Source organism: Mycteria americana, chromosome 2 (assembly GCF_035582795.1).
Source record: "Mycteria americana isolate JAX WOST 10 ecotype Jacksonville Zoo and Gardens chromosome 2, USCA_MyAme_1.0, whole genome shotgun sequence".
NCBI lineage: Eukaryota > Metazoa > Chordata > Aves > Ciconiiformes > Ciconiidae > Mycteria > Mycteria americana.
The window spans coordinates 8,602,426-8,622,197 of record NC_134366.1 but is presented as its reverse complement, the minus strand read 5'-3'; positions in this window follow the sequence as shown (position 1 = coordinate 8,622,197).

Sequence of the window (19,772 nt, the reverse complement as noted above, 5' to 3'; positions counted from 1 at the left end):
TAAATGCCAGGTACCTTTTAACCTATAAAGCACAATAGAGCAACAATACCCTGGACTTGGACTTCACATACCAAAAAAAGGGTGATAATTTAACAAAGTTCATGCCAGACCTTCTCCTTCGATTTGGCCATTCCTTCTGCTTACCTGTTAAGTCCACAGCCTAATCTCTTCATCCTAGAGATCCCTTCCTCCACTGTTCAGAGTAGTGTCAGATGTATGCAGGAGATGCATTTGGGAGTCTTGCAACCCTTTCCTAGGCAGATGATCAACAGCTACTAGAATAAAGTGTTTGTGAGAGATGCTAAACCCTCTTACATTGACTAATCCATTGATCAATCCATGGAGCCACATAAGTTTGCTTTATAGCATTTACTTTCTTTAGATTTATGAGACTGATGAGTATTGTACAGGGAAAAAAGTTGCACCCATTTAATTGCAATACCAAGCCATTTTTTTAAGAAGGCTCTATGGCCTGGTACCTTGTAGAGTGGAAATCATTTAAAGACAAATCATTTAAAAGTAAACACTTTCCTCATGGCTTCCTTCTGTCCCCACTATTGACAATGAAGCATCATTATTAACTGTAAGAATGGAAGCAGAAGGTCATCAGGTCTTGTCCAAATCCCACTGAAGTCAATAACTCAAGCTTTCCATGAACTTCAGTATGGACAAAACTCTTACTACTGCAGCCACAAAAATATGATTGGTGGCTAAATTTAACCCCTTCATAATGTCTTGCTATGTAAATAGTATTGTTTACTACAGCTCCCAAAAGTGCTGAAGAAAGACTACCTGTTTATACCCTAGGCCCTTCTGGAATATTCGAGGTAAATAACTGAAACAAGGAAATGCAAAGCTCATAATGTGATGCTAACTTTGCCCTGCTCCAGTTATCAGAACATGGATAACACTGGTACCTGTGCAGTCCCACTTCAGGCCTCACAGAAGACAGTGAGTCGACCACACAACCATGATGGAGCAGAGCTGAACTGCTCTTTGCCAAAGCCACAGTGAAATTTAGCTCTAGTAGACCAAGAAGAGTTCCTGTTCTCCACAAACACTCCACACTGGCAACAGGTTGACAACAGCACATTGCCTGAGTGTCTCTTTATGCCTGCTTGTTAGAGATTCATAGATTTTAAGGTCAGCAGGGATCACCTGATACTCCAGCAGAACAGAAGTCATCCCGTTCCATCCGGTTACTCTTGTGCTAAGTCAAATAATTAGTCTGGCTAAAGCCTGCCTTCCAGAAAGGCATCAAGTCTTGATTTGAAGGCTGCAGGAAACAGCAAAGCCACCAGTTCCCCTGTTAACTTGTTAAATTTCTCATTTTCTTCACTACCCAGATCCAAGTCTGGCTGTCAGTTGACCATGAAAGTAGCCTTTGTTATAAGCTGGAGGTGTCAGTGCTGTTTGCAGAAAGATGAAGCCCAGCGATGTCTACAAACATAGGGGATTCTACATTATACAAGTGTTTAAGTGAAGGTGAAATAGGTGGAGGAAGGCAAAACCCTTAAGGCTGTGTCCTTTAGATGCTCTGGTCCCTTCCCAGCCTCCAAGACAACAGCTTGCCTACATATTTCCTGGTTTTACAAGGTTTGAATCTGCCTGCTCTCCCCTTTCTGGAAGGGCATGAAGCAAAGAAGTCCTGAATTCATGGCACCATTAAAAGAAACCTTTAGGGATATTTTGGATCCAATGCATAATGTGTAAACTTTACAGCTCTGCCAACTGATCAGCAAATACCTGCTAGCCTCATAATAGAGAAAAGCAACTAAAATATTATCGTCTGCCTCTCAGCAAGGACTTCCAGCCTTCTAGCCACTGTGACAGTATGGCTCTTCCCCTTTACTCACTCAATGTTTTGGTCACCAGAATTTTTCTCCTGCCTTCTGCTATGGCACCTTTTCCTCTCATTCAATTTTAGGCAACAGTTTCCCCTAGCTGTGCTCTCTGAAATCATCAGTTTCCTGGCTAACTTGTTCTCTTTGTTTTCCTTTCTTCTTGCAAAGGACAAAGTCTTTAGACCTCAGGTAAAAGCTCACCTGAAACCCCTGTCAGATGAGATAGTGGCATTACCCGCATCAGCAGTCATCAACGTATAGAAGCAGCATCAAATGCAGTTAGGGTACACATTCACTACTAGATTTGGCAATTGTTTCCTATCAGCTAAAGATTATTGAGTCTCTGAAAGCTGGGTTACAAGCTGACAAGTGCACTGCAATGGTTATGGTGCTGTCTTCTGCTGTTCCCCACAAAGTATCATCTCAGGTATCCCATCACTAGACCTCTCTTATTCCAGACCCATCTTTGGTCTCCTACCTCCTTGCACTTCACGGCCCATGATCCTTGTTCCACCCTACTCTCTCTGCTGCTGAGATCTCTGTATCCAATGAGAAACATGTACAAACTGCAGTTTTTCGAAGATTATTACATAAGATTGGTGTTGGCAGATTTTTCAGAGGAAGGGCAAAAGCACAGATCTGAAACACAGCCCTTCTAGCTGCAGACTTCAGTCTTTGGCTTAAAACATAAGAGGCTATAGCTTCTCAACAGCATGACTGCAAAGAAGTCTAACAGCTAACGTGATATTTTTATCCCTGGATTCATTCTCTGAATACTTTTAGTTGTAATTAGAAAAGAAAAAAAAAAAAAAAAAAGGAAAAAGACATCAACCTGAGGCGGCATCTTGCTTGGAGAACTCACTTGGAATAGTTAGTTTGACAAACTTACCAGCAAATGAAATCAGGAGTTAGAATGGGAAATGCCACAAAACTAAACTGTACGAGGCACTACCTGCCTCGATCTGCCTCGATCTGCCTCTGCTCCTCCTGCCCCTGTGCCAAGTGCTGGGTTTTGGCACATGAGGCTGAGCACAGGCTGGTTCTCCTGGGTGAACTGAGCTAGTGTCCAAGGGCTGAAGGAATTTGACTCTTTCCTCTGTTCCCTTTCCACCAACTATCAGTGTTGTCAGAGTGAATTTCAAGCTAAGGTAGAAGCAGAAAAATGCTCTTTGCAATGAACCTACTCCTTGCAATGAACCTCAAAGATCTGCACAGCTAAATCAAAGCAAACAGGGAGCTCCCAAAGCCATTGGCAAGAGGAAGTAAGAGCCAATACAACACATGCAAGAGGGAGGAAATATAAAGGGGCTCATTTAATTGTAACTTGTCGTATTTGCAAGAATTCAGGCAAAATGCTTTGTAATACTTATACTACAACTATTCTCCATTTCATCCATTTCTGGGACTCTCCATTACAAAGAAATCATTTTGGAAACAACACCACATTTCCCATTTTCCATAAGTTAATTTTGGACATGCTTTTGCCTTCCTGAGTGGAATAGGCAGCAACCTGGGCAAAGTCTAATGCTTGAGTTGGAGCATGGGATAAAGCAAGAAGCTGTGCAGAGTCCAATAGCTCTGATATATAATACAGAAAGTCACCAAGATTGGAGCAGGAAGGTGATATGGCCAGAAGAAAGTCGTAAGATTGACCAGCTTATCACTATTAAGAGTACTAGTCCTGTGGGTGGCTCCAGTGCCTCAGCTGATCAATGTGTGACAAGAAAAGTCCTAAGTTGCTATGTTTTCAGGATCAGATCAGGCGGGTATCATTAAAAAAAAAGTTTTTTCTCCATGAAGTATCAATTCAGTAGGTGATAAATCTGTTTCATCTCACTTCTGAGGTAAATTATTCAAGGTCTTTGGTACCCAGCTGTGAGTTAGGCATAATATCAACATATCAGGCTTTGCATCAGAGGGATACATTCTGGCAAGAGAGGGTTTCAAAGAAAATTGACTTGATTTTCCAGGACATACAAAAAGAATAAAACCATTTTCCTGTGTCCACAGAGCAGCAATGACCAGAATAAAATAACCAAGATTTCTGGCATTAAAATGCTGTCAAGAAACAATCTTTGAGCCTGGCTAGTCACAGTCTGCCTTTATCTCATACAATTGTTGGGTTTGAGCAGCATAAAGAGTGCAAAAAATTCTTGAGCTTAAAACCTTAAGCACTCCTGGCTCTGTTCAGAAATCAGCCTTAAGCTTGATGGCAAAATGAAAAATCCATGAATGAGAAACAAGTCTAGATGTATATATATGTCTGTGTGCAAAAGGAGCAGAGAGGGATCAGAGAAGCAAAGCATAGGCACAGTAAGGAAGAGAAGGAAAACAAAGGAAATAAATAATCATGCAGGGCCGGCTTCTCAGCTGGGATAAATCATTGTTGTCCCATTAAGGTCAATAAATCCAGATAATTTTTATGTTTAATATAAGACCCTTTGGCTTCATCTGTGATAGACCAATTGCATTTAAGCATATACCAATTATTTTGAAAACTGACTGTAGGCAGAAGATACGATACTCGCTCCGCAAAACTTCCCTAGTACACTTAATTTAAAAACAACATCATTTCATCCAGGCTGAAGCAGACATATGTATTTTTGACAAAAGGGGTTAATACCACCCCTAGCCAAAATTTGAAAGAGCAGTCATCACTACCCCTGACACAAGGCAGTGGAGCAAGGCACCCACTGCAGGCAACTTCATACTTTTCTCTCCCTCTGCTAAATTGGTTCCTGTGGCTGTGAGGAGCATGCAAAGTTCTCCCAAACAACCTGCTGCCAGCAAGCCAGGGGTGAGGACTGCCTTGCGCTTTCAAGGCAGGGACTACTTTTTGCTCTGCGTTTGTACAGCATCTTACACTCTGGGGTGCTGGCTTAACCCTGAGGGGGTGTAGGTGCTTCCAGGAGACATATAATAAACATTTGAGTATCTTTTATTACCATCTGTCAGCAAACCAAAATATCTCTGGCATAACTGAGAGGTGATGGGATAGCTCACGTGACTGGAGTGCTGCAATGGATGGATGCAGACTCTTCAGGAGGCACACATATGGAAAATGAGGAGGGATTACACTATGTGAAGCAGCAGCTCAGATATATGGAGCTCTTGTGTGGGACTTGATGGGAGGTGAGAGCTTGGGGGTCAGGATCAGAGGAGAAGCCTGTGAGGGTGATATTGGGGTGGGAGCATGTTACCAACCAGCAGATAAGGGCGAAGACGAGGATAAAACCTTCTTTAAGCAGCTCAAAGAAGCCTCCATGCCACAGACCCTGGATTTTATAAACTCAACACATACAAGTCCATGGGACCAGACGGGCCGCATCTGAATGTGCCAAAAGAACTGGCCAATTTCATAACAGAGTCCACTTTCCATAATTGTTGAAAGGTCACAGAAATCATAGGAGGTGACCAGTGACTGGAGAAAGGCAAATGTTGAACCCATCTTCAAAAATGATCAAAAGAACAAGCCAGTCAACCTCACTCCAGTCCCTGGGAAAATTATGGAGCAATTTCACAGCACATAGAGGAGAAGAAGGTGATTGGAAACAGTTCCATGGATCAGAGTAATTCATGCCTGACCCACCCAATTGCCTTCTACGATAAAACAAATGGATTTGTGGACAAGAGAAGAGCAATGGATATCATTTACCTCACCTTTAGCAAGGCTTTCAAAACCATCTTCCACAATATTCTTGTATCCAAGTCAGGATGTTACAGTCTAGATGGATAGACAACCAGTTGGATAAAAAGCTGGTTGGATGATCAGCCTCAGAGCATCATGGTTAATGGGTCATAATCCACTTGGAGGCCAGCAGTCAGTGAGGTGCTGCAAGAGCGTATCCTGAGAGATGTCCTGTTCTTACATCTTTATCAATGACCTGGAGGAGGTGATGGAGTACTTGCTCAAAAATTTGCGGTAGACACCAAACTAGGATGACCAGATGATATACTTGAGGGCAAGGTTGCCATCCAGAGGGATATTTTTCTCCATGAGGACAGTCAAGCAGTGGGATAGATTGCCCAGTGAGGTTCTACAGTCTCTGTCCTTGGAGGTTTTCAAGACCTGACTGGATAAACCCCTGAATGATCTGGTCTGACTTCGAGCTGACCTGCTTTGAGCAGGACATTGGGCTAGGGACCTCCTGAGGTCTCTTCCAACCTGAATTATCTCAAGATTTTAAAATATTTTGTTCAAAGACAAAAATATGTTTGCAGGTGTCTGTAATGATTTTATTTTTATTAGCTTTCTAAAAGGAACAAACTTAGCATATTATTTGGCAGAAAGGAAACAGTTTATTTCTTGCCATTCCTTTGTTCTCCTTTTTTTTTTCTTCTTTTCCTTTTCCTTTTCCTTCTCATTCCCCTTCCCCTTTCCCTTTCTCTTTTACCTCTCCTCTCCTCTCCTCTCCTTTCCTCTCCTCTCTTCTCCTCTTCTCCATTAACAGAAATACTTTTTCACTATTTTAATGTAAAGTTCAACACATTGATCCAGATTTAGTTTTCTGCTTAGGTTTTCTGTACTGACTCTGCAGCACAAAAGGGTTTTAAAATCACCTTAAGTTTGCTTACTGAAACTGGGAGCAACAGGAACAGTCCTACTGAAATTGGTTGAGATTTTTGCACATGCACTTGCTCACACACAAGCACATTCATTTTTTAATTACACTTTTACCCAGACATCTATAACCAAACATCTGCTTTAATGGGATAAAATCAGGAGACTCTCCCAGCCTCTATTAAGCTGAATGAATACTTTAATGTTTTTACAGAGCCCTTCTTGGAAATAAAGCCTGTTTTGTGAGAAACTGTTCGCAGGACTGAGCCCGATATTTGTTTTGTTGTATTTATGTCATGAGAGCTCTCTAATAGGAAAAGATGTATGTTATAAGTATCTACATAATGGCTTCCCTCCAAAAGGGCCATTACAGGCTGTAAAATAAATAGTACTCATTTAATTCCTTTTGTAAATATACACAGTTTGGAGACAATAATAACACAGAGAAAGTAAATTAAACCACAGAAACCACGGCATCCAAATGAGTTTATGAAACCAAGGGGAAAAAAAACAACCACAAGATAATGGAAGACTATCTTGTGGTGAAGGTCCCGAGCTCAGCAAACTCTTTAAGCATATGCTTAATGGAAGAAAGGACTTAGCATGGCCCTATGTACCTTGCAAAATGGAGGCTTTAGTTGTGTATAGACATATAATAAAACAAAAACAGGCCACAGCAACAACCTAGCTGGATGTGGGATGTTAAAACTTCACAAAGCCAATTGGATAGTCCCCTATTTGATAATGTAAGGAACCCCTCAGCTCATCTGGTGAGTTCCCAAGCCAGGAGGCCATGTTGAGTCGGTTTCATCCACCATGACCAGACTTTCCAGGGAATCAGCTCGAGCAGCAGCCTCCGTCCAGCATCAATGCCTTTGTTCTTGGTTCAATTTATGACTTTATATTTGCTGTTGTAAAAGGCACATTGCTTGGCCAAGCTCAGTTTACCCATCGATTCAGACCACTCCATGTCCATCAACCCTCCTCTCATTATTTATCACTCCTGCAATATTACTGTCATCACCATGTTTATCAGGAAGGATTTTATGCTTTCTTTCAAAACGTTGACAGAAGTGTTAAATAGCAGTCTTAACTAGCAGTTCGCCTGCCCAGTAACGATCCCCAATTTACAGGAATGTTTTGAGTTCTTCCCATTAGCAACTTTTAATCAATTTAATGCATCCATGTTGATTTTCTATTTTTCTGTGTGGGACTAAGGCAAATGTTTTAGCAAAGCCTAAGTCCATCAAACTGATACTATTCCCCTTCTCAGCACAGTCTGTAAAGCCATCAGTTAAAGTCATCCACTTTAGTTTGACAAGATCTATTTCAAATAATCCTAGGTAGATTAGCATTAATTACATTACTGTCTTTTAATCCTTTATCAGTCAAATCCTAGATTGAATGTTCCATTATCTTCTCTGGGATCAATGTCATGCTGAAAGAACTGTAATTACCCAAGTCATTCTATTTATCCTTTAAAAACATCAGTGTATTCACTTTCCTGCAGTTTCATGGCCTTGCTAACCATCAGTTTTAACGAATCTAAGAGTACCTTGGCCGTTTCCTTTAAAATTCTTGGGTGCAAATTATCCACCTCTGTGCTTTTACAATCCTTTAACTTTTAGAGTTACTTTAGGAGTTGCAACGAGAGCACATGCTTGTGCTGCAAGATGAACAACATTACTGTAGCATCTACAAGACTTCTCCAGAGAGACTGGGCTTAGTTTAAAGGCAGGGAAGGGGAAGACCCCCTTCAGATCAAGAAACTGAGTACCAGCCATCCCAGCACACTCTCTGTCACAGGTCCCAGGAGCAAGGATGCCCAGGGGAGTCCAGAGCTGCCACTAGTACCACACTCTTCCAGGGGAAGAGCCTTTCTTGACAGAGGACAAATCTGTGCTCAGTTTGATATATGGAGCAATCTATAGCCTGCTCATGAGAAAAGCACTTTCCCAATTCTGGGGGAAACTGTAGCTGAAATGGAGCTGTTTGAGGACTCTCTGAAATCCAGGCTGTGTAATTCAGGGATTGCTGAAGAATCAGACTGATGAACCCCTTATACCCTTTAGGAGTGGTTAGGGAACAAGTACATTGTGATCCCCACTGTGCACAGCTAAGGGAACTAGAAATTTGTATCACATGACTCCAGCACAGTTTTCTTACTATATGGTAAACAGGGTGGGACCAGGCACTGGAGTTTCAGCAGTAATTATGCTGAGAATAATTTCTTTTGTGTTTTTTTGTGTTAGCACTATAATGTGACTCAAATAACTTTTTTTGATTTGGTTTTTGAAACAGTCTTGTAAAAACAAGAACAGTAAAGAAAGATTAATCCCTCATCTCCACTAAATCATGTCCTAATGCTTCAGGAACAAGTTTTCAAAAGGACTGAAAGCCAAACACTGCTAAACACTGGGCCAATATGATTTATGGGATTTTAATTACATTACTACTGAATCAGTCACCTACTAAGTTTGTCTCACTGAATTAAAGGTAAGGTGGTCAGAAAACCATAGGATACATAATAAATACTAAGCATGACAGTATGAATTAGCAAAACATAAAGGGTTTGATTTACACTTTATAATAGAACCTTCTTACTTACCTTTTGAAGCAAATCTTTTTGACAGCCTCTTAATTTTTGCTTTGTTATTTACTAAGCACAGATTTGACAAATCATTAATTCTCTTGGCCTTGTTCAAACTGCATTTGATTGCATCCAACTAATTGTTTTCTAAATTTGGGAAGAGGCCTGCATTTGGCACCTAATTTAATATAAGTGAAGAGGTACATACATATAAACCAGCCACTTTGTCAGGGGATGTAGCCTATTCATTTCCACGGCACTCAGCTGAGAGATTTTGCCCTCAGAGTGACTGAAAGACAGTGAACCTGTCCCTTGCTTCATACAACGTGCTATACAATGTACTATGATATAGCTTCCCGCTATTCCCCAGGCTCCCGCTCCTGACACCCCTTGGTTGTCAGGTGCAGAGAAGTGCCAATACACTATGTATATACCCACGATGGCATGTCTGAAGAACTAAATAATTAAAGGCACCTCTACCAGAGGCTGAAGAGTGAAGGATTGCATGGGGTATCTCCAACAGAACCCTTTCTTCTGCTAAATCCCAAACTTTCTGCATTCCTCAGCACCCAGAGGAGAACAAATCAATTCAATGGACTTGTTGCCTGTAAAACAAAATGGGAAAAACAATTTTATTTAAAAGTTTCAGTGAAGTATGTGTTGTTTTGCTGCTGTTGTCATTTGCTTTTTTGTGTGTTTTTTTTAATATAACTCTCAAAAGTTTAGGAAATTCTGAAGTATGAGATGACTTCACAGTGAAAAATGATGCATTCAGAAAATGTCAAAAGCAGAATGTTTTACTGCCTTCAAACTCTTTCTTCAGGTTTGCAGGGGGTGACCATGTGTGATAGGGAGAGACAGGGTGGCTTAGAGCATTTTATTTACTTTGAACAAAATGTTGTTGAAGCTGATAGATTCCTGTGGATTTTTTTTTTCTATTTGGGTAAACCCACCATTATTTGACAGAAAATCATAATAATAGGAAATTGCAATCAACTCTGGAAGCAGCCCCATCACTCATCTGCTCTGACACTGGTATTAAGGACCCCCATGGCCAAATCCAGGAGTTTTACTGCTTCATCAAGGGGTTCTCCTTTGTTTGTGGTTGCTGTGAGCCTAACCTCCCTGCAGACAAGGTGCTGAAGAAGGATATGCAACATACACTCAATCGTTTGCATTCAAAAACTGCTTACACCTTTCGCAATGCAGCATTTTCTAATAAATTACTGAAATTGCCTCCTCCTGGAGCACAGATGCCAAGAATCCTGCACAACTAACTGCTATAACTCTGAGTACAAATCCCAGCCATGTGTGCAAACTCATTTGGTTCGTGGAAATATTTATACAGTTTATGGACACACACTAAGTTCCTGAGGCTTCTTAGTAACACTAAATATCTTGCTATTGTTTGCTCGTGGCCTTGGGTAAGAATTACTAAACGGGTGCTTTGCTTAACTGTAACGGAAAGCGGATATGAGAATAATAGGTAACAGCAATTTAAAGCAAATGATTCAAAGCGTCTCCATTAAAGCATCACCATAAGCATCAGAGGAACGGTTATGAAACAAGAGCGCAGCACTTTCCTTCTTAGCTGTTCCTTTGTAAGAAAGGAAATGGATCAGGTAAAAGACAGAAAATCTATATCCATTTTTTTCTAAATGGCCTATTACATCAGAGTAACACCTCCATATCATATTAGCAATTTTATAGCTTAGCCTATTGGATTCACATGAATTTGATATCTGGTTTTACTCGCTGAACACAACTCATTGTGGGCACAAAGGGCAACAGCATACCTTGTGAAGCTGTATGAAGGCAGCCCTGCTACCTTGTTCTCCTTCATGTTCATGCCCTTGAGTGGAGCTTTCCAGCACACAGTGATCTTTGATATTCACCTCACATGCAAGTCATTTTGGCTGTTTCTTCACTAGGGGTTGGTTTGCTCAGATATGGCAGAGAGTGACAAAAACAGGGGATCAGTTGTGTTTCCTTGGACCTCTGCTGTGAAGGAGTCTGGAGAAGCACCAGGTGTCTAACGTGTGCTTGACAGCAGTAGCAAGCGATGGAAAGCTCAATTCATTGGCTCCACTGGGATGGGATGTGGTGTCCACACTGAGACATAGCAGCAGCAATTGTGGTCTAGGCATGGGGAGGAAAGTTGGGTCCTGTGGGGATCTCTGGGCAGTGCATCACCCTGTGACTCTCCAACAGCCACCAGATGCAGAAACCAGAGCTTCAGCTGCAGAAACAAAAATGCTCTCAAATGATTGAGTGAGTTCAGATTTCAGAAAACAGGGCCAAAAACCAAACCCTTCATAACCCAGATTTATTAACACTGAAGAGCAAATCCTGTAGGAAACTGCAGTCTGTTCTCAGATACCCTTCCAGTTGCAAGACGGGGTCTGTTTTTGGAGTACGTTGGAGTAAATAATCTCTGCATGTGCTTCAAATGGTATTAATAATAACCACTTCGGACTCATTGATAGCAAAAGAATGGGTCTGGATGATGCATGGGAAGCCCCCTGTCTGCCGCACGTGTACAGACATCATGGGGCAGCATTAGTCACTTTTTCTGCTGCAACAGGCTTAAAATAAATCCCATTTATAGGACCTTGCACATCATTTCACTATGAAAGAGTTCAATGCAGAAAAGGAGGAGAAACAGGAACACGGACTCCTTCAAAGCTGTTCCTCATGCAGAAGTTGCTATCAGATTTGTAGCCAGAACATGGTGATAGCTGAGCTCCCCATCCATTTCCCTCAAAGAGACTCTCTAAACCTTCATAGTGGGATCCTCACTCTGACTGAAGCACAAAATAATGCAAATTCCCCCCTCTCTTGAGCAACAGAAGCAGTTCTGTTCAAGTGATTCTAGCAGGTACAACACATCAGCACTGGCCTTGGGGAGACGTCGTGCAGAATGCTATAAAACATAACTCTAAAATATACAGACATGTCCTTTTTACTTGCAAAACACCCTCCTGCAAGCAAGCTGTCATACTGGAAACAGTTAACTCCATAGCTCCCCATATTAATCCTGATACAGGCACCCACCAAGACCTCTGTGGAGTATGGAAGCATAACTGTCCCTGTTCTCCAATGAAGAAACAGAGCCACAGAAGTATTAAGAGCAAAATTTTAAAACTTTGATATAAGAAGCCTTTGGCCACCTTTCTGACTGTAAGTTACATTCCTGATGCACTTCGATATTCTTGTAATATGACCCATATTCTTGTAAATATGACCCAAAAGAGCTTAAATACTCAGAAAGTCTGTGGGAGAAACACAGAGAGTCGTGCCCTGAGTGCACTGACAGGCTCTAACTCCCCTGAGCAGCCTGTAATCATCTTTCTGTGAAATCCTCTTCTGCAACCTCTTCTTCCATTCCCCTCTTAGGTGTCTGGCTGCCTGCGTTCAAGGTCTGCTCCCACGTGATGCCACCTGTAATCTTGGATTGGATTTCTTTGAAATCAGCAAAGTTTGAGAAAGAGGTACAAGAAGTTTCCAGATTCTCCACCTACATCCCATGCCAGCCCTGCTGTCACCACCATCTCACCTTTGCTCACAGCATGGTCCGGCTCTTGCTGTTCCCTGGTATATAGATGCCGAAGCTAATCAGTGCCACTTACAAGCTTTATCTCCAGCATCATTCCTCTGTTGGGTGAGACTGGAAGCATAATAGAGAGAATAAAAACAGATGTGTCTGAGCAAGAATTTAGGATGGTCTTTACAACATGTCTGAGACTGCCACAGAGAGACAATTTGAAAGAGAGGACTGATGATGTACTTGCAAAAAACAAAATTAATCTTTAAATGACAGTGAAAGCAAGTGGAAGAAGAAACAGTTCCTTGTAGGATTGGATGAACAGCAGTGGCAATGCAAGGAGGAGGATGGAAACAGCCAGCCAGGGCCGGGGAAATGGTAAAGCGGCACCACTGATTTAGCAGGCTGGTTGTATCACAAAATCACACCCCAGGAAAGTACATGTCTGTGGCAGGGCACAAAGGTCACAGGAAGGTTCAGAAAAGTACATGGTGATCACTCTTTTACTGGAGCTTCAGCAAAATCCATGATCTCCATGGAAACATCTCAATTTTGCTAAGTCAAAACATTTGGAAGAGAAAAATGTTTTGTTGATATTTGCAGACTATCTCAACAAGATAGTTAGCCTCACTAACAACTTCCCCATATTCCTTTCTCTTACATCTGGTCTGAGTACTATGCATGTACTGGTAAATAAAATGTCCTCTGACTCTAACTGGCATAAGTCTACCTAAACTCTGTTATTCACCCTAAAAGCACAGTGTCTTGTCCTGAAAGCCTGGTGGCCTCTGGCACTCCCCACACACTAGCTGGCCTGGGTCAAGTAATACTAACATGTTACCAGTATGGGAAACCAAGTACCAGGTCTTGGGTTTGTACTCTGGCTTTTCCAGACATTTCTCTGCTGGAACAAGCTTTTAGCTAGCCCCTTGTCCACATGAAGAAAGGGAAATGCCCCACTGACCCCAGTGAAGACCGTCACTCCCCAGGGGGTACTCCAGCCAGATAGCTGGGTCAGCCTGAGACTCAGTCACCTCCCACTTGTGCTCTTCTTTTTTTGTGCAAGCACAGAAGTGGTCCTCACTGGGGCGGGCACAGGTGCCTCTGGATCAGTGAGCCTGTAATCAACACTCTGCTCCCGGGTCCATTTTCAGTTGTGTCAGAATGTCAGGGTTCATGCTGCAAGTGGGTTTTTAGCCCTATCATCTTCCACTTCATCTATTTGCTGTCTCATCAGGGTGCAGGACATTCACTTCACCCCGGTCCAGACACACCCTTCTCATGCACTGGCTGCAAAAGCCAGTATAATTTCCTTCCGACCACATAGATCCCGTCTCTGTGATGCTTGTTAGTGCTACCTGCTATCTGAATCTCCACAGGCCGTTCAGAGTCCTGCCTTTCTGTCTCAGGAATTACCTCATTAAACCCAGATACCTCCCTCGATTTCCTTGCATCTGAAGGTCGTTCACTTTCACCTTCTGTTCATTTAACTACACCACAACTACCTCCAGAGATGCAATCTTTTGGCCTAGGATATTATTTCTGATTTACTTGCCATCATTCGGGAATAGGTCTCACCAGCACACTTCTGCTTCGCGTGTGTATGCTGATGATATACTAGTATCCACTGAAACTGCCTGTTCCTGAGGTGCCCTCGGGGTTGTCTGGCTCTCTGTCAGATATTCACAGTTGGATGAGCAACAATTTTCCAGAGGTGAACATAGCAAACTGAAGCCACTGGTTCCAGGCAGCTACATATGTTGACTTTTCAACCCAAAGCTAAAATCTGAAGTACATTTATTTTATTTTTGCAAGGAAGCTATGCTCCAGTGCTGCCTCCAAAATGCAGTATGATAGGTATCTTTCACACAGTCCTGTTCCTCAGACTTGCCTGCCAATTTTTTATTAGAAGGTGATGCCTTAGTACTGCTGGGTTTGCTGCTCGTGCTGCTAGACTGACACCACTCAGTACTGCATTAGCTACTGCCCTTGAAATGGCAAGAAGAAACACATTCAAAGCAGGAAGAAAAGAAAAGGAGAGTTGAGGCAGAAAAGATTCAGTAAGGACTGGCTCACGTTCACTTAGACATCACTCAACCTTTTTCTTCATACCCAGTGAAGGGAATCTGCATTATAAATTATCTCACCCTAAAGCACATGTCTAAGTAATTGCATACATCATCCTCTAAATTGCTTCTTTCTGTTAATTGACTGAAAAAGGAGATAAAGTAAGATAAAATGATTCCTATTTCTGGGAGGAAGAACTCAAGTACTCGGATTGATCCCACTCTACCTGTCTAATTTAAACAAGTTTCAAGGCTTCCTTCATATTCAGACACGATATACCTGTGGGTAGAATCAATTCTCCTTAGAAGATATCCACTGGGAGCCTAACCGGCCACCACTGGACACCCACCTGATACCTGACAAAGGTGACATACAACCTTTCATTCACTTCCCTGTCCTTCTTCCCTACCTCTGTGTCAGAAGTGTGGGAGCATTAAATACTGGTGGAGGTGTAGTTATGGATAACAGTGTGGTATGGGGGTATATTAATGTTATCTACAACAGATCGCCACCAGCAGCTGCTCTGATCTGCATGAAAGGGGATCATGATGCACAGGTTTCCCCTGTTCAGAGTACAACCTTTCCAGCACACATTTATATTCAAGTCTGGTCCTTGTTATGTGTCCCAAGGGCGTATCACCACCAGCGTTCAGCAGGAATAAGTTTTCTAATGTATTAGAAGTGTTTGATCAAGTGTTGGGTTAATCTTTCACATGCCTGTCACTATGTCCCTTCAAGTCCTTTAATCAGAACATTTTTTTTTTTTCCTTTTATCTACCAAGAATAAGCAAGTTTGCTTTTATCTTTTTAGCCTGGGGTTTATTTGGTAAAAATCAAAATAGACTGAAACACAAGTTGTATGTGAGACCCACCATCTATTTCTAGAGTGTCTTCACTGTCTCTGCTCAGGTGAGGGAGGGCTCAAGTTCACCGTATTTTGTGCCATCAGCCAGCTCCATCCACACATCTGGAATTGCTTTCCTTATGCTTAAATATAGTTGGAAGGTACTGTCATACACCATCTCCCAAGTTGATTTTTTCTTTTCCTACAAGCAGCTTCTTACTCTTGGATGAAAAGCTGGAGGATTTCTTCAGAAGAAGCTCTTACGTTTTTCTGCCTTAAAATAACTAGACTCATAAATAAAGCAGAACTATGCTCTGGGAATCAGATAGTGCTGCTCAGTATGTGATCGCAGGAAACAGATGAAGGCCTCTGTGGCATTGATGACTCTCTGTTGTGTAGTTGAAGTGTTTATGTGCAAATAAGGCTGAGGATGCACCAAGTTCTGTTGGTGAGTTTTCTTCCATAAGTTTAAGTGATTTATCTGACGTATTCTGGGCACCTTCTTTATGACAAGGTAAAGCATGTCTGGATCAGTGGCGTGATCCTTCTCAAGCTAAAGATGACATCTAAGATAGGTCAGATGAGCCACTCCCTAAACACACCTGTTTCTCTCCCTTGATTTAAAAGGGTGACAGCTAAAGTTAGGTGAAATCAGTCTTGGCAAAGAGGTAGACCCCAACACAGAGAAAGTAAAGTAGAGTTTGGGAGTCACACAGCAGTTCAGGGGCTGAATAAGGAATAAAAAGCAGGTTCTGCTTCTGTCCGTTGTGATATTTCTGTCCCATTGAACCTATTCTCCTGAGAGCTCGTGAGCAAAACCAGGTATTCAGAGCTTGATATTTGTGTTGAACGGACAGTGGCAGAATAGACACTGAAACTGCCTTTATGCACCATAAAGAAGCAATAAATGTCGCAAACTTGTTTTTCTCATTTCAGCTTTGCAATTCACTGTAAAAGGGAAAAGCTCCCAATAGTGTACATAGCATCCAGAGTTCATAAGAGCACTTGTTGTAAGACCTGACGGAACAGTGTCATCTTCTCTAACCATCTATGGCAACAAAAAAAAAGCCTCATAAAATTATCTAGGAGAAACAATCAAATCGTAATGAAATTACAAGAGGCTGCAAATAAGACTGCCAACAACAGCCATGTTGTCCCAGTCCTACACACTCTTAACAAGAGTTGCGTTGCAATGGTCTTACTTCTCAAGGCTTTGTTTCCGAATAAAGACCTTGGCAGGTGGGATATGTGCTTTACTGATCTATGACTGATTAAATATTTGTCATCCCAGGGAAATACAGTGGGAATTCCAATGTGTGTTTTAATTGTGTTTCACAGGTCTCTGCACTCCTTTATGCTCCGCTGAGTGGCCAAGCCTACAACAGGGGCTGTCAGTGCTGAGAGCTGGTCAGCAGGATAAATAATTAAGAATGCACAAGCCACTAGACAAACACATTCAGACATTATAATGTGTCATTAGGTATCTTCATGGGTTTCTGTTCACTTGAGTTCTTGCCAATAGTGTGACACCATTGCCAAACTGTATCCAAAAACAGCATGAGTGCAACTCAGTGATGGGACTTGTCTCTGCCCAATCATAGTAAAAGGAAGAGGTAAATACTTGTGATACATCTCTTTTGTTGTTGCTCTTGGGGCTTGGATTTTTTTTCTTTGTTTTCAAACAAAAAGTAATATTTTTCAAGAGAAGAATAATGTTTTCCCTCAGTTAGCATCTCTTACCTGCATACCTTCCTTTTGCTATGGGTTTTGCCAGGATGGCATAGCCGTGTCTTTAGTCCCTGATGAGTTTTCATCTCATCTAAGGATGGTCACACTGCAAGAATAAAAATGCCAGAGGTTCAGCAGGCATCAGTCTACTTTCACTTCAGCTGTATCTAGACCCAGTTTCACAGCAGTGTTTAATAGCACAGGGTAAGAGCCACTGTCTGTGATGATTCATGCCCTGCATTCCCATGGTTTAGGAACATGGTTTTCTTTTCTGCGAAAACTACTCTGGCCCTGTCCCATAATCCTGCTCCTCCTAAAAACACTTGAAAACTTATCACAGATATCAATGCATACAAAATAGGGAATAGACATTTGTAAATGAAATTAGGATATCACCTTATCTCAGTGCAGAATAAGGTACATTTGATGTCAGTTAGTTCCTCACTCTAAAGCTTCTGCCTAATACTACTGACCCTAGCAAAAAAAAAAAAAAAAAAAATAGAATACATATTTGGGTTATGCTGGCATATGCTGAAGATTTCCCGGAGCTGTACCTAAGAAGTGTGAAATAACAGCAAGAAACAACATGTTAGGTTGTCTGTGCAAAGACTGCTCTGTCAGGTTTGTTTTTCAGAGCTGTGCGGTACCATATGGTACAAACACACCCCCAAAGGCTGTGGCTGGCTTGCAGTTGGAGGGGATTTTCCTTCTGTGTCACTGTTAAGATCTCCTCCTCTCCCATCTTGCAGCCACCCTGTGGGTACAGGATGCCTGTACGAGACTGGCAAATAGCTCAATGGGGGTGAATTAGGGAGCAGTGTGTGAATTAGTGAGCACTTCCAGCAAAGACCAAGTACTGGCTGCTGATGAACTGAGATGCATGGAAGGGGAAATTATGCTCCAAAATTCCAGAATAGCTCCCATTCCTCAAGTTATTCTCCACCCCACTGATGAAGGTTGGCTGTAAATGGATAATCTCAGGAGCATGGGTTTGAGCTTTGTACATCTGCAGCTTCCCTGAGTGGTTCCTCTAAAATGGTGATTGCAATGACCTCAGTGAAACAGGAATTATATTTTTAATGTATCAGGGATTTCAGTTATCTGCAATAGTTTGTTGGAGCAGATGGTGAGATGAAAAGCAACCCTTGCCTTGATACTGAGCAATGCACTGGATCCGATTCAAACTTGCACAGTGGAAACCCTACGTTTTAACAGTGACTAAAACGCACTTAGATTCAATATCCTTACAAAAGCAACAAAAATCCAGTACAGTAGAGCTAAATTCCAATAGACAGCTTCAGTAAAAATAAGGAAGCTTGTTAAAAAGGGAAAACAGGCAGCTAAGGGAATTAAAACCTTTTAGGCAGTATGGAGACCACTGAAGGATGCGAAACTGGAAGCACAGCACCAGTGAATACCACCCATTAAGAAAGTCTTGAAAAAGGATAAAAGGAAACCAGTGTGACGACACAGCAAAGAAAAAAGGGGTTATTAGTATTAAGAAAGCATCATTCAACAGACTGAAACTGTACCCAAACCAAAGAGTAATAATAAAAATAATAGTGAAGTATCATAAATTCTTTTTAGTAAACACAAAATAAAATCAGGCAGATGAAAAAACAGTTTGAGAAGCAATAGACTAAAAGATTAAAACAAATAGTAATTTCTTCTTCCAATACACCAAGAGCAAAAGGCCTGCTCAGAGAGTCTGTAGGGCCAGCTGATGATCCCAGTAGACAAGGAGCACTCAGGGAAAACAAGGCCATTTCCAGGCAGCTAAAAAATTCTTTGTACTGGTGTTTGCTGTAGAAGAAACTGGGAAGAGTCTTGTATACCCTTTGGTAGCCTGTAGGTACACCTGAGACTGAAATAATCACAGAAGAGCTGATGGTACAAATAGGCAAAGTGAACACTAGCAACTGACCAGGGCATCCACTCCTCCCAAGGGAGTCCAGCAATGAAATAGCTGAATTGCCAATGGCAACATTTAACCTTTCACTTAAAGTTTCCTTGGGAACTGAAGGATGTAGAGGGTGGAAAATGAAAGGATAGCAGAGGGACCTGGATCACTAACAGCCTGAAGCTTGCTAGCTGCACTAGGCAAGTTAGCAGAAGCTATAATAAGGGAAACAAACAGCAATCTTAGATTCAGTGTGATTTGTTTCAGATTTGACTCCCCTCGTATTTAAGTGTCGGTTGGGTAGTCAGTCTAGACACTGTTGCTGTTGTAGCCATTGCATCAATGTTGGTGGCTGCTGTCCATATAGCAGCAAAGGGCTGGAAAACACAACACAACTGGCTGAACCCCTCAAACCCAGTGGTCTTGATACAACCATGACACAGGTTTTTCAGAGCCAGTCCCTCCACTTCAGGGTTTTGCAGGAACTGAGCACAGAGGCTTGGTGAGCAGCAATGGGATGCACTGCTGGGATTAATGGACTTTTTATCTCAATTGGTATGGCCGCTCTTGTGTTCTTACACTCTTGTGGCATCTTGTACTGGCTGTTTGCAAAGGTCCAAGCCTGTATTTTGGTGTTTCTTTACTTCATGAGAGCAAAACTGCTGTTTCTTCAAACTAATACTGGATACAAGCA